Genomic DNA, 13,626 nt, shown 5'->3' with positions numbered 1-13,626 from the left:
ATTAACAAATATGCCCCTAAAACTCTTTCTTTACAATTTCGCCCTTACTTAGTGAAAAATTCACAAATAGACATAGTCTAATTTGAGAATTATAATTGATTAATCAAAACCAATTACATGAGTCTTACAAACAATATTATCTCAACTAGTGGGGGGACCATGGGTCTATATAACCGAGCTTCCAATAAGTAGATCAAGAATTTAGCACTAAAATTCACTAACTTATTAATTCTTCGTTGAATCCACGCATAGAACTTAGAATTGCACTCTCAGTATATAGAATGCTCTATATGTTCCACCATATAGACACATCATTAGTTATCCATTGTTATAATCCTAATGTGATCAATGATCCTCTATATGAATGATCTACACTGTAAAGGGATTAAATTACCATTACACCCGACAATGTATTTATTCCTTAAAACACTTGACCCCGTATAAATGATATTTCAGCTTATGTGAAATGAGTACTCCACCATTTATGTTCGTTTGGTCAAGCTCGAAGGAGATCATCCTTTGCTTACTATTCACCAGATAGAAGCTATAGATTCTATGTTTATGCTAGCGCTCCCACTCAATTGCACTACCGTGTTCCCAAAATGTACGTATCACCCTGACCTAAAAGTAGGCTTAACTAACAAATCAAAGAACACGAATAGCGTTTCAAGATTGAGCCTAATCATAACAGGATTAAGAACATTTGATCTAGGATCAACTAGGCGATATTGACTTGAATAGATATTACGGTAAGTTTAATAAATCTAAGTCAAAGTTCAATATCGGTCCCTTCCGATGCATACTCCATGCATCCAACCTGAGCTTTACTTTAACCAATGCTCTGGAAAGAACATAGCATGTCTCCAAATGCAAGTAAACTCTGTTGTAGATTATCATATCAGTAAAACCCTATGTCTGATAAATCTAGGAAACTTTATTCACATAGTCATGTTTACTTTCCAATGTGTTGACAGCACAATAAACATGATTAAGTATGTGAAAAGGGTTTCAGATGAATTCATACATTATGTACATATAATCATGAAATAAATCATGTGAACCATGCAACATTAAATGTTGTTTCTGATCTATATTAAAAAGTAAATTTGATTATATTGAAATGAGTTTTATTTAGGGCATAAAACCCAACACAGATGCCCATACCCATGACCATAAGCCTAACTGCCGTGTCCAACACGATACTGAGTCCTGAACGTTCATAGGGACGGTACTATTGACAAGTAACAGCCTATACTCGGTCGAACTGGTCATACTCTAGCTGCTGGTCATATTCCAGCCTGCACCAATGTGTTACAGTATCAGCCTATACTCGGTCGAACTGGTCATACTCCAGCTGCTAGTCATACTCTAGTCTGTACCGATGTGATACGTCAAATAGTACGGAACCACCAACCTAAGTATCAGCCTATACTCGGTCATACTGGTCATACTCCAGCTGCTAGTCATACTCTAGCCTATACCGATGTGATACAGTGTCAGCCTATACTCGGTCATACTGGTCATACTCCAGCTGCTGGTCATACTCCAGCCTATACCGATGTGACACAGTCGGATGGTTCGAAGCCAACATACATATCTAATGTAATCTAACAGGCTTCCTACATGCACGCTAAACATGTAATCTATATATGCATACTCTTATACTAATCTTACCTCAATTCCGAATTCATGTGTGCCGGTCAACCTGACTGGAACTATCTGCGCGGCGGATTACAGGCTCTTAAGCCATAAAAATCACAACACTATAAGTGATACGCTAAATCACTTCCCGATGACTTAAACTAGGAGCTAAAAGTTTTCCTATCGACAAAAAGCATGGCAATACCCCAAATAACATAAAAACGAGGAAAACTAGGGTTTTTGAAATTTCTCCAACCGGTAGACCGGTTGTCCAACCGGAATTCCGGTTCTGGGAATTTTCAAAACCCATCCGGAATTCCGGATGGACAACCGAAATTCCGGTTCCTCGCAGGCAGAAAATCAAAAATTCATAACTTAACCAAAATAAATCCAATTAACCTCAAACCTTCCAGACCTGTTCAATATGACCCAAATAACAATTCTAAAGCAACAAAATCACCCAGAATGCACAGATACAAAAAGTGCCATTAAAGCCCAAGCTTTGAGTTCCAAAACTCAAACTTGGTTAAATCCAACTAACATGCATCTAAATCAGATCAAACCTACTTAAACATGCATATAAAAGCTTCTGAAAACACAAGAAATCGACCTCAACAAACACAGCAACAAAACTCACCATTTTACTTTGAAAACTCAAGCTTTTGCATAAAAAAAAAACATAACTCAATCAACCTAACTATCATGCATTACTAGTAGCTCAAATCAACTCATTTAAACAAGCTTAATTCTCTGCAAACAACAATAAAAATCACAGTAGCAACAACAACTAATTCAAGCATGCATACATCATCTTTTTCCTCAAAATTCAAGAAATTAAAAGAACAAGGTATAAAGATCTTACCAAACACTTGAAGAACACTAAGATTGAAAGGAAAAGAGCTTGAAAATCAAAGAAATCTCAGCCCTAAAGCACCATACCAGCCGAGAGAGAGAGAGAGGAAAAGAGAGAGCTTTTGAGAGTTTTTTTGTAATTTTTTTCTAAGTTTTGAAAAATAGAAATGAAAGGCCACTTAACCTCTTTTTACTTCAGCCAAAATAAAGCATAATTAAACATATATTTTCTAAATATTAAGCCACAAAAAGACAAACTAACAATGGGGCAAAATGACCATTTTGCCCCTTCACACTAAAATCACATAAATAACACTAAAGGGGTATTTTTGGGAAATCCTAAATTCCCGGCCATTCTCGACATTCCCAATGTCTAATAAACCGTCCCAAACTACTAACATACTAAGTTGTGATTTTACTGAGCCAAACACCGAGTTCCATGTTACCGGGCCCCGGAAATGCAAAATTATGAAAACTACTAAATGACATAAAATGCATCTCAGAATTCAATAATAACAGTATAAAATAATTATTTAAATAGCTATAAATAATTTTTATAATTAAACATGATTAACTGGTAATTTCCAAATTAAGCTAAGCGGTCTTTACACTCGGGCTTGGTTTGACAAACTCAAATCATCTTTGCTACAGTGGGGTTTTCAAAATAGCAAATCTGACTCAAGCTTGTTCTACACCAGACAAAATGGTCATTTACTCCTTCTCCTTGTGTATGTTGATGATATACTCATCACAGGAGAAAACATGACTCACATACAACAAGTTATTGTTGGGTTTTATGCCCTAAATAAAACTCTTTACAATCTGATTAGTTATCAATATAAGAAATTTGAAGTGATTAATGTTTGCATGAATTTTACATGCTAATGGTTTAATATGTTTATTACATTCACACACACAAAATTAGTTAAATCCAGATCATATGTTTATTCACAATTACAGTATCGTCAACACAGTGGAATGTGATTGTGATCATATGAATCAAAAGACTTGGTCCCTGTTTCATTAGTGTTATTGGATTTACACTAATGTGATAATCAGCAATGATGTGTACTTACACTTGGAGTAAGTATTATGTTCTTTCCAGGACATTAGTAAAGTATACTAGTTTCGAATGTATGGAGTATACATTGGACTGGATCGATATTGCAACTAAGTTAAGATATTACAAACTTACCGTTATACATATCTTTCCAAGTCAATATCAGTAGTTGATCTTAAGATTAAAAGAATCTAAATCCTGATATGCTTGGGCTCAACTCAGGAGTGCTATTCATGTTCTTTGATTTATTAGTTAAGCCTACTTTTAGTCAGGGTGATACATATATTTTGGGAACATGATAGTATGATTGAGTGGGAGTGCTGAACATAAATATGGAATCTATAGCTTCTACTAGTGTATAAAAGTCAAGTGATGATTCCCTTCGAGCTTAGCAAATAGAAGTAAATGGATGAGCTCTTGTTTAACTGACTAATCATTAGATCACTAAACACCATTTACAGGTAGCTAAGTGTTTTAAGGTGCAAAATACATTGAGGGGTGAGAACGGTAAAGAAATCCCATCTCGATGTAGATCATCTATATAGAGGATCTTTAAATCACAATAAGATTATAACAATGGTTAAATGAGATAGCATATTGATATCGTGAAACATATAATATGCTCTATATAAGTCTGAGAGTGCAATTCTAAGTTCTAAGAGTGGATTCAACGAAGAATTAATAAGTAGGAATTTACTTGGTAAATTTGGTTCACTTATTGGAAGCTCAGCATATAGATCCATGGTCCCCATTCTAGTTGAGAATATTCTGCTTGTAAGACTCATTAATTGATTCGTGATTGATCAATTATAATTCTAAAGTTAGACTATGTCTAATTTTATGAATTTTCACTAAGCAGGGGTGAAATTGTAAGGAAAAGAGTTTCTAGGTTTATTTATTTATTAATGGACTTTATGTCTCTAATTAATAATTAAATTAAATGAAAATATTATTTAATAGTCTATTTTAGTTATTAAATAATTAGTTTTGGCATTTAAAAAGTTAGAATTGGAAAATTGGCGTTTTTGAGAAAATAGAAATAAAATTTGATAAAACTGCAAAATCAAGTGGGGCCCACTATAACACCATGGCCGGCCACTAATTGAGGTTTTTCAAATTAATATTTTCATTATTTTAATGCCAAATAATTCCTAACCTAAACCTAGTAGTTGCCTATAAATAGAAAGTGATGGCTCAGTCAAATCATAAGTTTACAGAAGTTTTCATAAGCCTTTCTGACATAAATTTCTCTCTTCAGAAAAACTGAGCCTTCCCCACTTTCTATACCTGGCCGAAAATCTCTCTTCTCTTTTCCCTTCATCAATTTCAACCCTAGTGAAAGAGTAAGTGCCCACACACAACAAGCAGTAACTCAATCATAGATTGGAAGACTGTGAAGGATTAAACTTGAAGAAGAAGGACATTCGGGCTCAGATCTTGATTATACTCTGCTACAGAAAGGATACAAGGTTTAGAGATCTGAGCGGAAGGAGACATTAATTCCGCTGCATCAATGTAAGGTTTTCTTAACTTTATATGTGTTTAATTTATCGTTTTAGAAAGTTCATATTTAGGGTGTTTAAACAACATACTCGTAAGTAGATCTAAGATCCTGGTAAAATAAATTCCAACAGTTATTACACAACTACATGATCAGTTTGCCCTCAAAAAGTTAGGCTTTGTCAACTATTTTCTGGGGTTCGAGGTTAACAGGTCAACTGATACAATAACTCTCACTCAACAAAAGTATACAAGGGAGCTTCTAAACAACACTCAATTAATTGACTCCAAGCCTCAAACCACTCCCATGTGCTCCACCACAAAGTTGTCCTCCTCAGTAGGTACTCCAAAATCCTACTACTTATCGAAGTGTGATTGGTGCCTTGCAATACCTTACCACGTCAAGACCTGACATTGCTTTCCCTGTAAACAAGCTGAGCCAGTTCATGCAATCACCAACCTCTGAACATTGGAGTGCCTGCAAACGTATACTTAGATATCTATCTGGTACTTTGGACAGAGGTTTAACATTCAAAGCTGCAAAAACTCTCGATCTGCAGGGATTTACTGATGCCGATTGGGCTTGTTGCGATATTTTTGCACACGCAAGTGTACGTATCGTTTAAAGTAGTAGACTCACTAGGAGTGAGGTCGATCCCACAGGGAGTGTAGTTAAGTACGTTAAAATTAAACTTTTACTTCTATTTGGTTAAATAAAAAATAAAGAAAGAATTAAGAATAAGAAACTAGTAAGAAACAATTATACAAGAAAATTTAAAGTTAATAAAAACTAGGGTGTCGATTTCAATTGTTTCTATTGAATATGGTCTAATATGATTATTTCCCTAATATTAATTCCAATGCAATAGCAGGTTTACTAAGGTAATTTATAGTCTTCTCAGATATATAAACCTCAATTACATGCAAACTTTCTACTCTCGTGATAAATTTAACATGCAACAGGCATTAAACACAGAAACCCTATAAGCTATCTAAACCATATAGGTACTCTCGTCCTATATCGAAATTCAGTTCTATTCTACTATAGCATATTTGACACTCACTTCTCAGATCTCGCATCAAAATCATAGACAGTTAATTGGTGATCAGGCAATTAAAAGTAATTAAGCACAAATAAAATAGAATACATAGAAATTAGGGGGAAAATTAATCATGTTAAAACCATAAACAATGTTAAACAATATCCATCTAACCCTAATTAAAGTGTTTAGCTACACATGTTCATGAGAGCACAATCACACATATTAACTTTAAGAAAAGAGATAAAAATAGAGAAGAGAAGAATGCTGAAAACCCTCTGAAGAATGCCTCCAATATTGCAGTTGATCTCTCCACTTTCCATCTGTATTCTCTCTGTTTTTCTCTCTAAAATTGCTTCATGAAATCAACTCTATTCTTCCATTTATATAGGGATTGAAGGCCTAAAAATATGGAAAAAAACGCAATATTTAAATTCCCATTCGATTTAAATTTTTGGGAAACCTCAAACGAGATATTTTTTTTCTGCTGCGTTGACTGATAGTATTTTAGCCATAACTCTCTCAATATTGCTCGGAATTGGACGATTCAAGATGTTCTGGAAAGATAAAAGAGAGATCTAGAACTTTCATGTTTTGACTTTTTCCAAAATCTGAACAGAACATCGTCGAATTAAGGCTTGAAGTTTCGGCTTCCACAATTTTCTCTATTTTAAATATCATGATATTTTTTATCTTTTTCCTATCTTTTTCTCTGATATTTTTCTAATCTTCTTCTATTTTAAATCTGTAAAAATAAAAGATAACAAGCGTAAAAATGCTCCAAACACGATTAAAACTTAATTAAAAATATACTAAACTTAATCTAAAATTAATACTAAAAATAACCTAACAAATTCCCCCAAACTAAGCTTTTACTCGTCCTCGAGTAAAACACTAAATAAACATTAAACAAGTCAATCTCCAAAACATGAGTAATTTTCAAGTAGCTTCAATAATATGATTATGAAAAAATTCACTTATGCATATAATCCAGAATTTTAGTTCAATTACACCCTTGACAGATTTCAATTTATTTTCATTTAGCTCATGAAATCATAGAATGCAATTAACTAACAATTAAACCACTTTATGCATGCCAATTACAATCATCAATCCACTAACCCAAAATTCCATATGCTTGCAATACTTACTATTCTCCACTAATATAGATTAATGCACAACTAAGAATCAGAAGGTCTTTCTAGGCTTGTAATGTTAGGCTTAGGGTAAAGGTAGTTGAAATAGTCATTTAGGCTTGTCTATACCATAAGCTTCTCCAATCATGTCACCCAAAATATTTTTCACACAATCCCAATACCCCTTTTTCTAATTACTTGAGAGATATTTAATTTTTTTTTTCAACAAAATTGTAACAACTTTATATTTATCTTTTTTTTTTTCTAGATTTGACACTGATTGTCAGATTTTTATTTTCTTTTCTTTTTTTCAAGTTGTTTCCAATCAAATTTTTTTATATTCTCTCAATTTTCACACCTTTTCCACACACATACAACAAACTTTCCATCAAAACTCCCCCAAACTAAAGATCTACTTATGGTATGGTTAGAGTTAAATTGGGTTAATCTTTTTAGGCTCAATATGTGTAGAACAAATAATAGGTTAAGGCTCAAAAAGGGTAACTAGGATAAAATTACAGGGATGGCTTGAAAGGCACAATCGATCCAAAAAAAATTGCTTAAATCACTTTCTTATTCATGCATAATTTATTATTTCGCCTCAAATAGCAAGCAAGCAAGCTCTAGAATTTTCCAAGCAACTTTCCACATGTCAAATTTAGCATACATAAATCAATTCAATTACTAGAAAATTAGCTAATATGATTCTATGTTCTGTTAAGGCACAAAATTAAAATTAGTCAAGAGTATAACATCACCAAGCACACGGATTTTTCGAAAAAAATAAATAAACTTTTCAAATCATGCTATCTACCTACTTTTAGATTGACTCATATTAAGAAAATTGACTCAAAACAATAAAAACTAAAAACTAAAAATTAAAAGACATCAAACTCAAAATAAAATAATAATAAAAAAAAACTCAAAATAAAAATAAAAATTAAGTCACCCCCCCAAACTAAAGTGACACATTGTCCCCAATGTGACATTAAAGAAAAAGGAAAGGAAACTTACCTGAGTGCCACATCAACAAGCGGTTGACGCCCGTAATAAGCGTCATGCAAGACAACTTGAAAATTATTGTTGTACTTGCCTTCAAGCTTGGCAAGCGATGAGTTTGAACAAAAGTCAGCACCAACAACATAAGACTTTGGATGATGAGCTTGGGGAGAAGCCTTTTGTAGCTTGCAGAGGATATAATATGGTGTTGATGAAATATATGGATTCATTGGTGGTTTATTAGTCAATATCATTGATGAAGTTGAATCAATGATGTCATGTTCTTCATTATCCTCCAATGTCACAGTATCTACACTTTCATCTAACAACCCTTCTTCTTGTTGCTCACTCTCCACTTGGCTATCCATACCCTTGCTTGTGATTTCATATTCAATGAGTTCTTCTTCACAAGGATCTTGATCTCTAATTGTAGGCTCATTGTCTTCCTTGTATTCAACTAATGACCCTTCTTCATTGTAGCAATAACTCTCATAACTTTCATCATTGGAATTATTACATTCTGAATCATGAGCCACTAAATTATCACATAAGGATCTCACCATGTCTGTTAAGCGATTAATCTCTCCTGGAAGTGATTGCATAAGTGCTAATAGTTGCTCCTCTTTTTCAGTTTGTTGGGATGAATTTCGGCAATAAGCTGGGTATTGGTGACTCCAACCCTGAAGTGATGGATCCCAATACCAGTCGTAATCAAAATCTGCCATGTTATTCAACAGATTTATTACATCATGGCCTCTCATTAATAGAGGTGCTCCAGTTGCCTCTGCTCCAAAATCAACCCAGCTTCTTGTTTCATTATTAAGTCCATTATAAAAGAGCCACGTAAAACACCCACTTGAGAAAGTGGGATAACATCTCTCTCCATACTTATGACCAGCCACCGCCGCCAAACCCCTTTTAAGGGGCTCAGGTAAGTTTCTCTCACCCTGGTTTATTTTCACACATTGGGGACAATGTGCATTTTAGTTTGGGGGGGGGGACTTAATTTATCTTTTCGCATTTATTTGTTTTAGTTTAGTTTGTTTTAGTTTTTTTTTTTTTAGTCTTGCGTGATAGCTAAATTGAAAAATGGATTGAATTGTTGTTATTCACTTGTGCAATGGATTGAAACATAACTGTGTGCTTGACTTGCAACTGTTTGAATTAAATTGGATGTGTGCTAGGAAGTGATTCATGTAGGTTTAAAACATTTGCTATTCTCACATATCACTTGTGTTCTATTTGGATTGTGGAATGACTGATTGAACATGGAATAGAATTTGTTTGACATACTCTCTTGAAGCGAAATCCTTGATGATTTTTGTTTGGAAAATGATTTAGGCAAATTTTCTTTGGATCGATTGAGCCTTTCAAGCCTACCTGAAATTTTTTTTCCTTAGTATACCCAAAGTTGAGCCTTAGCCTGTTTTAAAATTTTTTCACCACGTCACGGAGCTGAATTCGTTATTCTAAACTCTTTTCACCCTGAACATATTTTGTTATGCCATGAGCCTTGAAGCAAGTTTGGGGGGGAATAAGTGCTGTAAGTGAAAAAAAAAAATTTAAAGTGTAGGAATGAGAGATTGAAAAAATAATAAGAATATTGTGTGTTGTGCCTATGAAAAAAAAAAAAGAGAAAAAAATGTGTCTTCTTGAAGAAAAAAAAAGTTAAGAAAATTATGAGGTACACACACAAGAAAAATTGCAATCTCTTATTTCTGTTTTTGGGATATATGGAAAGAAAGCAAAATAAATGTCTAGGCTTGCTTGGTTAATTGTGCTTATGGTATAGTATAGCCTAAATGACTTCTTACCTACCCATGTACCTAAGCCATGTGATTTTAACCGAAAAAGACCTATTGATTCCGAATAGAAATTTGTCAACATTAGTGGAGAGGAGTATGTCATTCAAACTTATTGATCATGTGTTAGTGGGAAGTTGGAAAGTTAGAACAGTTGTGATATTGATGGGAATTGCGATGCTTTATGTTTGTATGAATTACTTACTTGTAAATTGCACATTCAACTTAGTTCTTAGAGTTGGCAAGTTGAAATTCTGGTTATTGAGGGATTGAAGTTGTGCAGGTGGTGGTAACAATTAAATTGTTAGAAAGTTCAGCTATCATTGTCAGTTTTTTTTAGTTTAGTCTTAGTTTACTCGGGGACGAGTAAAGAGTCAGTTTGGGGGAGTTTGTTAGGCTATTTTTAGCCTATGTTTTGGATCCAATTTATGTGCATTCTTAGCTGTGTTGGGACGGAATTACGCTTGTTTTCTATGTTTTCAGGTTCTTTGGAGTAAAAGAGGTCTCGGGTGCAGAAATTCATTGAAAGACGTGCTGAACCGAAGAAAAAAAACCTAATTTTTGAGTTTTCCCATATCTGGCCGCGGCGATGAAGAGGCTCGCCGCGGCGAGTTACGAGAAACAGAAAGAGGCTGAATTTGGCACATTCTCGCCGCGGCGAGAGGAAGTGTGGCCGCGGCGAGATCCCGTACGGACCGGGGGTAATTTCGTCCATCGAACCCTAAATTTCAAGTATAAATAGAAAACTGCGATTGGAAGTCAGGGAGAGCGATTTGGAACCCTAAAACACAGCTGAGAGCGGCAGGAAGAGCGTAGAGATTCAAGTGAAGATCCAGAATTCACCCTTAAACAGTTCTTTTCTTTATTCCTCTTTAATTTATTTATGTTGAATATTGCTATAGGAATGGTTATGGATTTGTTTCTGAACTAAATTTCCCATTTAGGGAGGATGATGATTGTTGTTTAATGTTTTCCTAGTTAATGTTTAATTACCATTCCTCAATTCTTGTGTGTGTGAAATTATCTTAATTTGTGTTTAATTTCATGTTTAAGATTGATCACCTTGTGCATGCTCTATGATCTCAATTCAAAATCTGAAAAGTGAGAATTGAGAATGCTAAAATTAAGATAATCGATGTTCTATGTGAAACGAAAGTATTTACATGACTTATGTGACGAGTAGATTATTGCTTAATGCTGATTTCATGTTAGTTTAATTAAGGAATTAATTAGATAACATGTGATTTAGAATCTAGAAGATCTGAAAGGAGCTAGGTTATTTTATAATCTGTCATTCACCCCAAGAATAGGATAGTAATTAATCATTAACAATTTGGGTAAACAACAACAGGATTCTCCTCCCTATTGTCTCATCTTGCTCAACTTTAAACTGTGTTATTAAGTTTTCTGAATTTCTTTCAAATTTTACTGTTTTTAAACCGTAATTGCTTTTGATTTACCGAATAGAATCATAAGTATAATTTAGTAGTACTTAATCCAATTCCCTGTGGGATCGACCTCACCTGTGTGAGATTTACTACTTGATTGCGTATACTTGCGTAGCGCTTAAAAATATAGCAACAAGTTTTTGATCTGGCCGCGGCCAGAATGGACTTACAGAAAGTCCTGGTTTTTGGCGAATTCTCGCCGCGGCGAGGGTATATACCGCCGCGGCGAGATAACACTTACAGAAACACCCAGTTTTTCACGAATTCTCGCCGCGGCGAGGGTATAGGTCGCCGCGGCGAGATTGCCAGTTTTCCCTTTTTAAATCCCAAAAACCCTAACATTTCAAAATCACACCTCATTCAAACACTTTCTTCTCCCAGCCGAAAACCACCTCTTTTCACCCTAATTTCTTCATCTAATCCCATTCAAACCAATTTTCCTCAAAATCACCCATAAACTTTCATCCCAAATCATCATAATCTCTTATTTCTCTCATCTAACACTCTTTTCCTCTAAAAATCCATTCCAAAATCCCTAAACCTCACCCAAATTTCAGAAAAATCACTATTCATCTTCTTCTTCCCTAAAGCTTCAAGGTTCTCATCAATGGAGGTTGACTAAAGAGTGATTTTCATTGAGGTATTGATTCTAAGACTTCCATTCCAATTTTTATTGAAAAATTTGTGAATTTGTTGGATAGTTTTGAATTATTTGGTGGATATTTGGGATTTTTGCTATATACATTGTTGAAATTGATTGTGTGAATAGAATTGGGTTAAATTGAAAGGGATTTTAATCCCGGGAAGTCAATTTTTAAGGGGAAGTGCTGTCAAAATTTTGAAAAATCTTGAAAGTTAGATTAAATTTGGGAGTTATGGGTCCAAAAAGGTCAAGGGTTAATGAAGAGGGAGCTTCATCATCCAACCCATCTAGGGGACGCCCTAACCTTGATAGAGTTAGGTTTGCCAACGTGGAGGCTCAAGAGAGGTTTTTAAAATTGAAAGATAGGGCGTTCATTGAAGATAGAGGGATAGACATAGTCAACCTAAGCCAAACTGCCAATATTCCCCCTGCTTTTGCATCTATTAGGGATCAAATCCTACAGAGGCAGTGGACTAAGTTCGTCGATGTCACTGAGCGTGGTAATCAAACTCTAGCTTTGGAGTTTTTAGCCAACTGGCCTGAAAGAGAAGAGGGAAAAGTTAGAGTTAGGGGGGTTAGAGTGCCTGCTACCGTAGACGCTATTCATGCCCTTTATGATCTCCGAACTTTCACTTATGAAGAACAACAATTGAAACAACAATTCTATGAGAGAAGTACGAATTATGTGGATATGGCTGAGACTCTAGGGTATCCTGGCCTTAGGTTCCATGAGCTTAGTGGAGTACCATACCAATTGTACCGGTGTGAACTCAACCCAGTGGCCAAGGCTTGGCTTTACTTTGTTAGTGCACGGATGCTCCCCAACAAGCATTTTTCTGATGCTCAAATGGACAGACTTAAATGGGTTTACGGTATTATGAAAGGGTATAATCTGAATGTGGGGGATATTGTTCGAACAACCTTTGATATTATGGTTGAGGGATCTTCCGGTGGAGGACTGGGGTTGGCTGGAATAATCACTGACCTCTGTGAGAAACATGGAGTACCACAGTACTCATATGATACAAAGGTACCGCCCCAGCGCCCTATTACTTTGGCGACTGTTCTGCGCTTCAAACCTCCTCATCCTCATGGTCAACCGCCAGTTCAAGGAGGTCCTCCGGCAAGAGAAGAAGAAGAACGTGAGGACATCGAACCACCACGTCTTGTCGGGCCTCTTGACCCTGCCATGCAATACACTCACAATCAGCTGAATTATCTGATTCAGCAGAACATTCATATGCAAAATTACATGGCCCAGAGGAGTATCTTCGATGAGCAGCAGGTGGCTCAATTGAACACCCTTGTCACGAGGATGAACATCGGTGTGGATGATCCAAACTATTTTCCCATGCCACCCCGTTTCAACCCTTATGACCAGCCACCGCCGCCAAACCCCTTTTAAGGGGCTCAGGTAAGTTTCTCTCACCCTGGTTTATTTTCACACATTGGGGACAATGTGCATTTTAGTTTGGGGGGGGGACTTAATTTATCTTTTCGCATTT

This window comes from Cannabis sativa, chromosome 4, assembly GCF_029168945.1.
Source record: "Cannabis sativa cultivar Pink pepper isolate KNU-18-1 chromosome 4, ASM2916894v1, whole genome shotgun sequence".
Lineage (NCBI taxonomy): Eukaryota > Viridiplantae > Streptophyta > Magnoliopsida > Rosales > Cannabaceae > Cannabis > Cannabis sativa.
This window is presented reverse-complemented; position numbering follows the sequence as displayed.